Source organism: Antechinus flavipes, chromosome 2 (genome assembly GCF_016432865.1).
Source record: "Antechinus flavipes isolate AdamAnt ecotype Samford, QLD, Australia chromosome 2, AdamAnt_v2, whole genome shotgun sequence".
Lineage (NCBI taxonomy): Eukaryota > Metazoa > Chordata > Mammalia > Dasyuromorphia > Dasyuridae > Antechinus > Antechinus flavipes.
This window is the reverse complement of record NC_067399.1, coordinates 358,348,146-358,360,892: the sequence shown is the minus strand read 5'-3', so window position 1 is coordinate 358,360,892 and position 12,747 is coordinate 358,348,146.

Sequence of the window (12,747 nt, the reverse complement as noted above, 5' to 3'; positions counted from 1 at the left end):
GAACAATAGAATATTAGGGTATATCTTTCTTGTGAACTTAAAATGAGTGACACAGAACATTTCCTTTTTCTTCTACCCTTTTTGATCCCTGAAGCTTTAAAATACAAGAAATCTCAGCTCTGTAGAAACCAATTTGTTGGCCAAAATTCTTTAGGAATAACAAATTTCTGTTCAAAGCTAGTAAACTAGGTGGTCATAATGGGATAGATGGCAATTGTCCTTACAATGGCTACAGTCACATCTGTCAAATGATATATGTAGTGTCCATAATTTGTCATGAGAGATGTAAAGTTATTAACATCAGAATTTAGACATGTGGGAGTCTGCAAAATTTTAGGTCTGACACAGAGGAGAGCAGACTGAGAAATAGATGGTCCCTCCTCAGGCTTCTCTTTCTCCCCTTTATTTAATCATCATATCCCTGAAAGTAATAGAACTGAATTGACCTACAAAATCTGATCCATCCCAGCTCTGCCACTTCAAACACATCATTTTACAAACAATTTTTTAACAAAAAAATTAATTTCCAAAAAGCTGAACACATAATTTAAATCCACTATGAATCCAAATATTGGGTAGGGATAATGTATGTATAAGAATATGTGGTTAGGCCCCTTTTTAGTGACAGTCTTAGAGAGTTTCCTAGAGCTTTATTTCAAGGCACTTCTCTATACCACTGAAATCCTAAGTTCACATTTCCCTTTCCTAAGCTTACTCTGAAGTTCCTAGCCATGGGGAAGACAGCCTCACAAGTATTTCACTGCATTTTCCTCAAATCTCTAACAGCATTACTTTGAGAATTAAAGTGCTGGTTCTCTTCTTATCTTTTTGCTAAATTATCCTGAACCTCTTGAAATCTCTGTTTCAGATTGTATTTTTAATTTGTTCACAGGAAACTAAAATAATGGAGGGAAAATGATTTCTTTTCACCATTAGTTTGGATTGAACTAGATGATATGGATAGTAATATGTTCATCTTAGGGAAAGTAACTCTGCTTTAGATAGGTGTGACTAGATCATCATGTCCCTGAACTCCAGGAATCAAATTTATAAGAACAATGAACTTTTTTTTTGTAGTTTTAATGATGTCAGTCTTATCAGTCAGAAGTAAGATTAAAGGAATTAAAACTAGAAGATACCTTATAGAACATCTATTCTGGTCTCCTTGTTTTGAAAATCAGAAAATGGATATCTAGAGAGGAGAAATAACTTTCCTCAAAGGGTAAGTGATTTGCCCAGGATCCCATATCAAGTATACATGAGAAGTATTTCTTGAACCAAGGTTTTCTCAGGTACCTTTTCAGCTGCCACACCATCCTACTTTCCAAGATAAAAAATAAAAATGAAAAAAACAAGAAGTGGAAGGATTGTAGAAAAACAAATATATTAATTTACTCTTGGTTGAAATCTGAATTAGTCCAGCCATTCTGAAAAGCAATTTGGAACTATTTCCCCAAAGCTATTAAATGGCATTCCCTTTGGCCCAGTCATATTAATACTAGGTCCATATCCTAAATAGATCAAATGAAGAAAAAGAACTCATATATACAAATTTACTTAAAACAAGTACTTTTGTGGTAGTAAAACATTGCAAACTAAGAGAGAATCTATCTATTGAGGCCTGACCGAAGAAATTGTGGCATACCAATGTGATGGATTATTTTTTGTCTTCTAAGAAATAATGAAGAGAATGAAATCTGGGAAAACTTGGATGAAGTGATACAAAGTAAATAATAATTTAATTGAAAAGTACTCTTCACAAGAATAATAATTTATGTATGAACAATATTGTAAAGATGAACAACTTAGAAAGATTTGAAAAACAATTCCAAAAGATGAAACATGTTACCCCAGATAGAGAGGTAATGTGCACAAAGTACAGATTGGGGTTTTTGTTTTATTTCTTTTTTGGACATAGCCAATATAGGAATTTGTTTTACATTATTCCTCAAATTTTCCTAAAGATGGTCAACAATATTCTTAGAGGCCTTTTTTTATTCTCCTGACATTGTGAGGATAACAGTGGAATGCTTGGCCTCTGATATTCTTGTTAATATTCTTCCATAAATCCCACATGATCCTCAGTGCTAGCATTCCCTAATTAATGACTTTTACATTTATTTTTGTACTCAGTTCAGTCCAAATAGTCAGTTTAATAGCAATGACTATACTTCTATTAACTGCCTCTTATTTCATACAACATTCTTTGTTCTTTCAACGATTCACAAGCATCAGAAAGCTATAGATATTAAATAAGTTTTTGAGCATATAACAGAAAACAGCATGGGGAGAATGAAAAATACATGCTAAATTCTAATTCCCTCCCTTCCTTTTTATTCAATTCTGGGACCAGATCTCATTCTATATAAACTGCAAGATACAAGTACTAAAGAACTAAGTTAATGGGCTGGTTAAATTGCATGACATAGACAATGTTTCCCAATTGCCTTTGGGAAAAGGAATGACCTGGGTTCAAAACATTCTTCAACATTTACTTTTGTGTTCACAGACAAATGGCTTTTAATATCTTAGAGCTTCATTTTCCTCATCTTGAAAGCAGATAATAAATACCTGTAATTCCTATATAGACAGTTGGCTATGTGAAATATACAATACTGAAAAATTCTTACAGTTCAACTATTATGGCATCTTCCACATAATTTTTCCCTTCAAGAATAACTAACAGTAATATTTTTGAATGATTCTAGATGTCATTGAAAAAGATCTATAGTGTTTTATATATATAATTATATATAGTATTATTATATTGATAACTTCTATAAAAAAGAGAGCAGGTTTTCAACCCCAAAGAGACTAACAGCAGACAGTCTCCAGACAAAACCCCAAAAGAGGATGTAACCTGGTCTCCATCACACAAGGCTCTCCTAGAAGAAAGTAATAAAAAATTTTAAAAGAGAGCTAGAAGAAAAATGGGGAAAGGAAAGAGAAGCTATGCAAGAGTGTACAGAAAAGGCTTATCATTCACTTAAAGAAAAACATGATGAAGTAGAAAAAGAAAACAACTTCCTGAAAGATGAGTTGAAAAAGGTTAAAAAAAAAAAAAACAGGAAAACAGAATTTGTGAATTGGCAAAGATAAAGAATAGAGGATTCAGTCAAGCAAAACTAAAAAAAATGAAAACAGGAAAAAACATTAAATATCTACTTGGAAAAACAATAAACTTGAAAATAGATCTAGGAGAGAAAATGTGAGGTTTATTGGACTTCCCCAAAATAATGATGAAAAAAAGAGCCTACATACTATTTTACAGGAAATCATCAATGAGAACTGTCCAAATGTAATAAAATCAGATAGTAAAATAGACATTAAAAGAATTTCCTCAAACACTTTCTGGAAAAGACCCTAAATAAAAATTCCAAGGAATATTGTGGCCAAATTTCAGAACTATCAGACTAAGGAAAAAAATACTACAAGCAGCCAGAAAAAAAAATTCAAATACCGAGGTGCCACAATAAGGATCACACAAGATCTGGCTGCCTCCACATTAAAGGACTGAAGGGCCTGGAAAGGCAAAAGAACTTGGAATGCAGCCAAGAATAAAACAGCCAAGCTGAACATTTTCTTCCAGGGAAGAAGATGGACATTTAAGGAAACAGATGATTCCATTTATTTCTAAGGAAAAAAACAGATCTAAATTAAAAATTTGATCTCCAACAATAGGACTCAACAATAGCAGAAAAAGATAAAAAGAACTTGAGAACTGTACTTATGTTCACGTATAATTTGATTTTACTGATATAACATAAAAAATGGAAGTAGAAATGGAAAGGACATAATATTAGAAAAAGGGGAAAGGGGAGATAAAAAGAAGGAAACTACATCCCACAAAAAGACAAAGGAAACCTATCATATTTGAGGGAAGTTAGAGGAAGGGAGAAACACTGTATGAATCTTACTCTCATCAGAGTTGACTCAAAGAGAAAATAATTGACATATTTGGTTTACAAAAAAATTTCTCTCACCTCATTGAAAAGTAGGAGAGGAAAAGGGAAAAGGAAAAGAGTAATAAGGGAAGGGTACAAGAAAGGGGAAGGGATTAAAGCAGAGACTGATAGAAGACTGGATCAAAAGTCAAAACTCTACAATATGTTGTTTACAGAAAACACATTTAAAGCAGGGAGATACATACAGAGTAAAAGTAAAAGGCTGGAGCAGAATCTATTATGCTTCAGGTAAAGTAAAAAAACCAAGGATAGCCATCCTTATCTCAGATCAAGCAAAAGCAAAAATTTTATCTTTAAAACGAAAAGGGAGAACTTTCCACTAATGAAGAGGAAATTAGAGCAATAATAAGGAGTTATTTTGCCCAACTTTATGCCAATAAATTTGATAACCTAAATGCAATGGATGACTAGCTCCAAAAGTATAGGCTTCCTAGGTTAACAGAGGAGGAGGTAAATTGCTTAAATAGTCTCATTTCAGAAAAAGAAATATAAAAAGCTGCTAATCATCTCCCTAAGAAAAAATCCCAGGACCAGATGGATTTACTTGTAAATTCTACCAAAAAGTTAAAGAACAATTAGCCCCAATGCTATATGAATGATTTGAAAAAATAGGGAATGAAGTAGTCTGACCAAATTTCTTTTATGACACAGACATGGTACTGATACCTAAACCAGGTAGGCTGAAAACAGAGAAAGAAAAGTATATATCAATCTCCCTAATGAATATTGATGCAGAATCTTAAATAAGATATTAACAAAAAAAAACCTACAGAAAATCATCCCCAGAGTAATACACCATGATCAAGTAAAAATTATACCAAGAATGCCTGGCTGGTTCAATATTAGGAAAACTATTATTATAATTGACCATATCAATAAACAAATTAACAAAAACCATATGATCTTGTCAATAGATGCAGAAAAAGCATTTGATAAAATCCAGCATCCATTCCTATTAAAAAACACTTGAGAGTATAGGAATAAATGGACTTTTCCTTAAAATAATCAGTTGCATGTATTTAAAACCAACAGTAAGCATCATACTACAACTCTTCCCAATAAGATCAGGAGTGAAACAAGGTTGCCCACTATCACCATTACTATTCAATATTGTATTAGAATTTCTAGGTTTGGCAATAAGAGTTGAGAAAGATTAAAGGAATTAGAGTAGGTAATGAGGAAATCGAATTATCACTCTTTGCTGATGATATGATGGTATACTTAGAGAACCCCAGAGATTCTACTAAAAAGCTATTAGAAATAATCCATAACATTTACAATGTTCAGATTACAAAATAAATCCACATAAATTATCAGCATTTTTATATATCATTAACAAAAGCTAAAAAAGCATTACAAAGAGAAATTCCATTTTAAGTAACTGCCGATAGTATAAAATATTTGGGAATCTATCTGCCAAGGGACAATCAGGAACTATATGAGCAAAACTACAAAACACTTTCCACACAAAGTCAGTTTTAACAAATTGGAAAAAATATTAAGTGCTCTTGATTAGGGTGAGCAAATATAATAAAGATGACAATACTACCTAAACTAATCTATTTTTTAGTGCTATAACAATCAGATTTCCAAAAAAGCTATTTTAATGACAGAAAAAATAACAACAAAGTTCATATGGAAAAACAAAAGGTCAAGAATTTCAAGGGAACTAATAAAAAAAATCAAATAAATGTGGCCTAGTTATATCAGATCTAAAATTATATTATAAAGCAGTGGTTAGGTTCAAAGGACAAAATAATCAAGAACTTTCATAATCTAGTGTTTGACCAACACATAGATCCCAGCTTTTGTGATAAGAACTCACTTTTTCACAAAAACTGCTGGGAAAATTGGAAATTAGTATGGCAGAAACTAGACATTGACCCACACTTAACACCTCACACTAAGATAAGGTGAAAATGAGTTCATGACCTAGGAATGAAGAATGAGATAATAAATTAGAAGAACATAGAATAGCTCACCTCTCAGACATGTGAAACAGGAAGGAATTTAGGACCAAAGAACTAGAGATCATTATTGATCACAAAAAAGAAAATTTTGATTATATCAAATTGAAAAGTTTTTGTACAAACAAAACTAATGCAGGCAAGATTAGAAAGGAAACAATAAACTGGGAAAACATTTTTACAGTCAAAGTTTCGGATAAAGGCCTCATTTCTAAAATAGAAAATTGACTCTTATTTATAAGAAATCAAGCCATTCTCCACTTGATAAATGGTCAAATGATATGAACAGACAATTTTCAGATGAAGAAATTGAAAGTATTTCTAGCCATATGAAAAGATGCTCTAAGTCATTACTAATCAGAACAATGCAAATCAAGACAATGCTAAGATACCACTACACACCTGTCAGATTGGCTAGAATGACAAGGAAAGATGATGCGGAATGTTGGAGGGGATGTGGGAAAACTGGGATACTGATACATTGTTGGTGGAATTGTGAATACATCCAGCCATTCTGGAGAGCAATTTGGAGCTATGCTCAAAAAGTTATCAAACTGTGCATATCCTTTGAATCAGCAGTGTTACTACTGGGCTTATATCCCAAAGAGATCTTAAATAAGGGAAAGATTTCTCTTTGTGTAAGAATGTTTGTGGCAGTCCTTTTTGTTGTGGCCAGAAACTGAAAACTGTGTGTATGCCCATCAATTGGAGAATGGCTGAATAAATTGTGGTATATGAATATTATGGAATATTATTGTTCTGCAGGAAATGATCAGCAGGATGATTTCAGAAAGACTTGGATTGACTTACATGAACTGATGTTGAGTGAAAAGAGCAGGACTAAGAGGTCACTATATAGTTCAACAACAATGCTATATGATCAATTCTGATGGATGTGGCTCTCTTCAACAATGAGATGAACCAAATCAGTTCCAATAGAGCAGTTTTGAACCAGCTATACCCAGCCAAAGAACTCTCAGAAATGAGTATGAACCCCTAGATAGAATTCCCAATCCCTCTCTTTTTGTCCACCTGCATTTTTGATTTCCTTCTCAGGTTACCTTGTATAGTATTTCAAAGTCCAGTTCTTTTTGTACAGCAAAATAACTGTATGGACATGTATATATATTGTATTTATGATATACATTAACATATTTAACATGTATTGATCAACCTGCCATCTGGGGGAGTGTGTGGGGGGAAGGAGGGAAAAAATTGGAATAAAAGGTTTTGCAATTGTTAATGCTGAAAAAATTACCCAAGATATATATATATCTTGTAAATAAAAAGCTATAATAATAAAAATAAAATTTTAAATAAACTTTATTTTTCTTGGGTTTTGGGGTCTGATTTCTTTCACAGCATGACTGATATGGATATATGTTTTGCATGACTGAACATGTATAACCTAGATCAAACTGCTTTATTCCTTGATGAAGGGGTTAAGTACAGAAAAATGGAAGGAGAAAATCTATTTTTATTTTAATGATTGTTAAAATTAGTTTTTAATATAATTGGGGAAAAATGCTAAATAAACATAATGGGGGGATTATCTTTATTGATCCTCAAAATATTTCTGGAAGTTAAGTGCTATTATCTTCATTTTACTAATGAGAAAATTAAGATAAATAGAGGCTAAATGACTTATCTGATATCACACAGCTAATAGGTGTCAAAGGTCAGATTAAAACTCCAGTCTTCTTGATTCCAGGATCAGTGCTCTGTCTCTGAAGAATACAAGCTCCTCAAGGGGAGCGTTTTGCATTTGTATTCTCAGGACAGTGGGAATGTATGCTTGCTGACCAAGAAAATTCATTAATATATGTACTTCCTCCAAAAATAACTGCTGTTAGACATTTCCTATCCTCTTGAAAATACTACACCAGATATACACCAGTTCTCTGAGAACCATCCTCAAGAGTTTTTGATTCAATGCATGTTTTTTGCATCATAACAGTGAAAAAATCTAAGGGAACAATGAATAACACATCAAATGAATAAAGCTAATGCATATTAATGTAATTTAAATTCTACTTAACAAATATCTATTCAGTGCCTCCTATATATTTATATTTATGCAGTGGAGATTCCAAGAAATTTAAGATTCTGCATATGTTTTATGGAACTTATATAGGGAAGATTAGACCTAGTCACATAAAAAAAGCCATGTGCTGAGCTTCAGTGAATATTTTAGATAACAAGTGCTACAAGAAGTTTAGAGGGAAGAGAGGTCCCACAGGATTGGAGTGGCTGAATTCTTGCTTTATTCAACATAAAACTTTTAACTAGAAATTATCTGATCCAACAATTTTTGTCTTAGAAATAAGGAAATAGAGGTTTTGAATATCTCAAGTCTTACTCTAGTTTTCTTATCATTTATCCATGTTGCCCTTTACTGTGGGTATATCCTGAATTATATGCAAACCCACACATCACATATTAAAGTTCAAGCTTTGAGTGTCCTTGCACAAATTTATTTCTCTCTCTCTCTCTTTTTGCATAGAGATCCCTGGTGGATTAACAACATGCTCACCAGATATTCATATCTGTCAGGACTTTAACATCATATTCCCCAAAATACTAATTTGCTTTATAGCACTGATAGTAGAAGCCAAACTGGCTTTCATTCATAATGGCTGAATGAAATCTGGGACCAGCTTCCTCTGTATATTGCCTTGACTCTCAATCATTCCCACAGTCCTTAATTGAAAGATCTCCAAACCCTCAATGGATCCTAACTCAAAATCTGAAAGACACTGCTGAAATTGAGCACCCATTCTGCAACCTCTTTCATACGGATACAATTACCACATTGTTGCAAACACAGGGACCTAACTTCTAATTGCTTCTTTTACTAAATGTTAGAATTAAAGCAATATTCTAATTATCCTTTATTGTGACTGGTGCATGGAAGGGAGAAAGGATACAGTCACTGTCTACTTTATACAGCCATGAGCCCTCTTTGAATTGCCATCTACCTTTCAGTCACTTTCAGGGTCTAACAGTTTTTTGACTGATGGTACACAATCTAGAGTGTCACAAAACCAAAATAATCTGCTAAAGTTTTTAACACTTTCTTTTATTTTTTAATATTTATTTATAATACATTTATTGTATAATAATAATAATAAATATAATATATTTATTTTATTTTTTATTTATCTCTCTTGCTAGCCCCTTCCTCACATATTGAGACAGTTTGTCTTGCCAATTTGCATCTTCTGAAGTTTGAACCAAATAGCTTCTCACATCAACCTCAACAAACTACCATATTTCACAAGCAGCCAGGCAAAAAATTCACTTTTATTTTTCAATTGCAGTAATACAAACATATATTCAGAGCCAGCATATATTTTTATTATGGAGAAGCAATACCCTCTAACATGTGCTAATAGAAAAGCAATTTCTTTGCTAGTTACAGTGTGCTTTGACAAACATTTTCGAAAGAAAAGAATTCAGCATTTTGAATGAGCACCAAATGAGGATTTAAGAGGACTGTTAAAACACAATAGAAACCACTTTCCATAATCATATTTAAAGACATGAACATATATACTGTCATTTCAACTTGGCATATTCCTGCAGACAACCTGTTACTCACAGGATCCTGCAATGAATAATGGAATTTAGTCTGAGAAATTTCTCAGTCCTCATTCTATTTTCCCTTCTCAAATTTTCTTGCCCAAAGAATTAGTCTCACAGTTCTAACAGGTAAAAAATTTCAAAAGGTATGAGAGAAAAAAGACCATATTTCCACATAATTGCTTTTTTATGATTTCCAGAACCTTCCTCCCCAACTCTTTATTCTCTAACTGGGGTCATAGGGAGTTCTCTTACCATAGTCTTCTTGGATAACAATGTTGGATAGCATTGTCATCTTCTCTCTATTGTTCATTCTATTGACAATTCCACAAAAGTATTTCTGGAATTCATTGTTGCAGTGTGGATGAAAGCAAACTACTAGTTTCTAGAGCACAGCTCTGACAATAAAATCTTTTTGAAGAAATAATATTCATAAAATACAATAAAGTTCTGAAGAAGAGCCAGAAAAAAGTTAATATTCCAAAGTTGTGAATGATCAGTGATTTGAGATCTGATTCATGGAAGTTTAAAGGAGTTAAATTTTGGTTCAATAAATGGAATAGATCTTTTTTTATTATCTTATTTTTTATTATTATCTTTTTATTTACAATTATCTTTATATTATAAAACTTACTTATTATATCTTTCTATTTATAAAACATATGCATGGGTAATTTTTAAACACTGACCCAGACAAAACCTTCTATTCCGAATTTTCCCTTCCTTCCCCCACCCCCTCCCCTAGATGACAAGTAGTTCAAACATGTTAAATATGTTGAATTATATGTTAAATCCAATATATGTATACACATTTATAGTAATCTTGCTGCACAAGAAAAATCAGATCTAGAAAAAAAAACTGAGAAAGAAAACAAATGCAAGCAAACAATAACAGAAAGAATGAAAATGCTATGTTGTGGTCCACACTCAGTTCCCATAGTCTTTTTTCTGGGTGTAGATTGTGCTCTTCATTACCAGACAATTGGAACTGATTTGAATCAACTCATTGTTGAAGAGAGCCATGTCCATCTTTTCTCTATGGACTTGATTGATTGATCACTGTATATAATTTTGTTGTTGCTGTGTATAATTATCTCCTGGTTCTGTTCATTTCACTCAGCATCAGTCCATGTAAGTCTCTCTAGGCCTCTCTGAAATCATCTTTTTGGTCAATTTTTTTTATTGGAAAGCTTTATTTGTTCTATTTTTCTTATTATTATAGCTTTTTATTTACAAGATATATGCAATTACCTATGGGTAATTTTTCAGCATTGAGAGTTTGAAAATCATTTTGTTCCAACTTTTTCAACTCTTCCCCCAGCTCGCAGGTTGATTTTTGGTCATTTCTTACCACAATTGTGGTGTTCTCTTCTTTTATATAATATAATGGTTCTTTCTGAGCAGGTTTCTTGGGAGGTTTTCTGGAGACAGCCTTAGTTTCAATTCCAAGTAATAATCACTCCAAATGCAGCCAGGTGTTAAAAGTATAGATTTTTTATTGCTTCCCCCAAAATAGCCCAGTTAGTTTTCTTGGTGGCCTATCTCTCTGCTTGGTTCCAAGAGCTCCCTCCGAATGTCTCCAAATCCAAAGGTTTGTCCTTCAGCCTCCAGCCAGCACAATGGTGGAAGATGGAATGAATCTGACTCCAACTCTGAGAGTGGGCTTGTGGGTTTCCTTTCAGAGTGTTCTGTGTCTGTCCCAGAGTGCTCTGTATATGTCTCAGAGTGCTTCTGTGTCTGTCCCAGAGCTCCTCTGTGGCCCTAAGAGCTTTTTGCTTATATGAGCTCTCTAAAGGTGTGAACACAAGCACTGATTCTATCAGTTCCACTTAGTACCTTGTTTCTTCTGGCCCATAACATCTCCTTGTAAGATCAGATCAATCATACTGAACCATGTTAATTAGATAATTATTATCTATCAATTCTAATGACTTAACAGCTTGCAAGGATTCTAACAAACAATAATATTCCATAACATTCATATACCACAATTTATTCAGCCATTGTCCAATTGATGGGCATCCATTCAGTTTCCAGTTTCTTGCCACAAGAAAAGGGCTGCCACAAACATTTTTGCACTTGTGAATCCCTTTCCCTCCTCTAAGAACTCTTTGGGATACAAAAAACACTACTGGTTCAAAGGGTATGTACAGTTTGATAACTCTCTGGGCATAGTTCCAAATTGCTCTCCAGAATGGTCAAATTTGTTCACAATTCCACCAAAAATATATCAGTGTTCCAGTTTTCCCACATGTAAATGTTTGACTCTGGGCATTCAGTTCATTTGTGAAAACCCTTGTACTACTCTGCGTTTATATTGCCAATCTCTCCTAATTCCCAGAGCCTCAGAGAAATCTCTGGTCACTATCTTTTGCAGTGTGTAAGCCAATTTTACCAAGCTTACCTCCTTCTGAGCTCTTCAAAGATATCTGGCCACTCTTTCATATGAACTGTGGTTTAAATACCAGTAGCATGCTCAAGAACAACCATGTGCAAGCTCAAAGTCTTTTATTTGCCTTTTCACATCCTGCCCCTGACCTCCTGTAGACTCCCAGGTGAACACCAGGTTAAAGAGAGTGACTTCCTCCTCCTTAGAGCTTAAATAGCATCAGGTCACACACACAGCCAATCAGAAAAGGAGATGTCTCCCTTAACGAAAACGGATCTCAATATGACCAGAGTACCTGCTCAAATGTATGGTATGGGGGAGGGCAACCATAGAATCACTCGATATTAGTAGTGGTTAATTCTACCAAAGAAACTTCTCATTTAGATGCAAAAGCTTCTCAGATAATGAAGATCATTAAAATAATAGCTGTAAGAGAAATAAATGAGCTAATTGAAGATAATACGTTTCAAGCTGTGTAAGCATCTGGGTAGTTTGAGTACTGTCGAGGTATTTCTGAAAGGCCTAGGAAATGTTGAGGGGAAAAGGTTATTTTGACCTCTACAAACATAAAAAGAAATGGATATTTGCTCATAGGTCATTTAGTATATAGCCTATGAATAGTGGAAATCAGTGAACGAAGCCTCCTATAATTGCAAAGACAGCTCTCCTACAAAATACAAAATGGTAGTGGGCTACAACATAATATGTGTCCATGAGTCAGTCCATACTAGTTCACATCTGACCTACTTCCAGAGATCTCAGGTCTTCAAAGCCTATGTTTACTTCCAGATTGCACTAAGCTATGACTCCTCCTTTTCCTTTGATCCTTACACCCACATCCAAT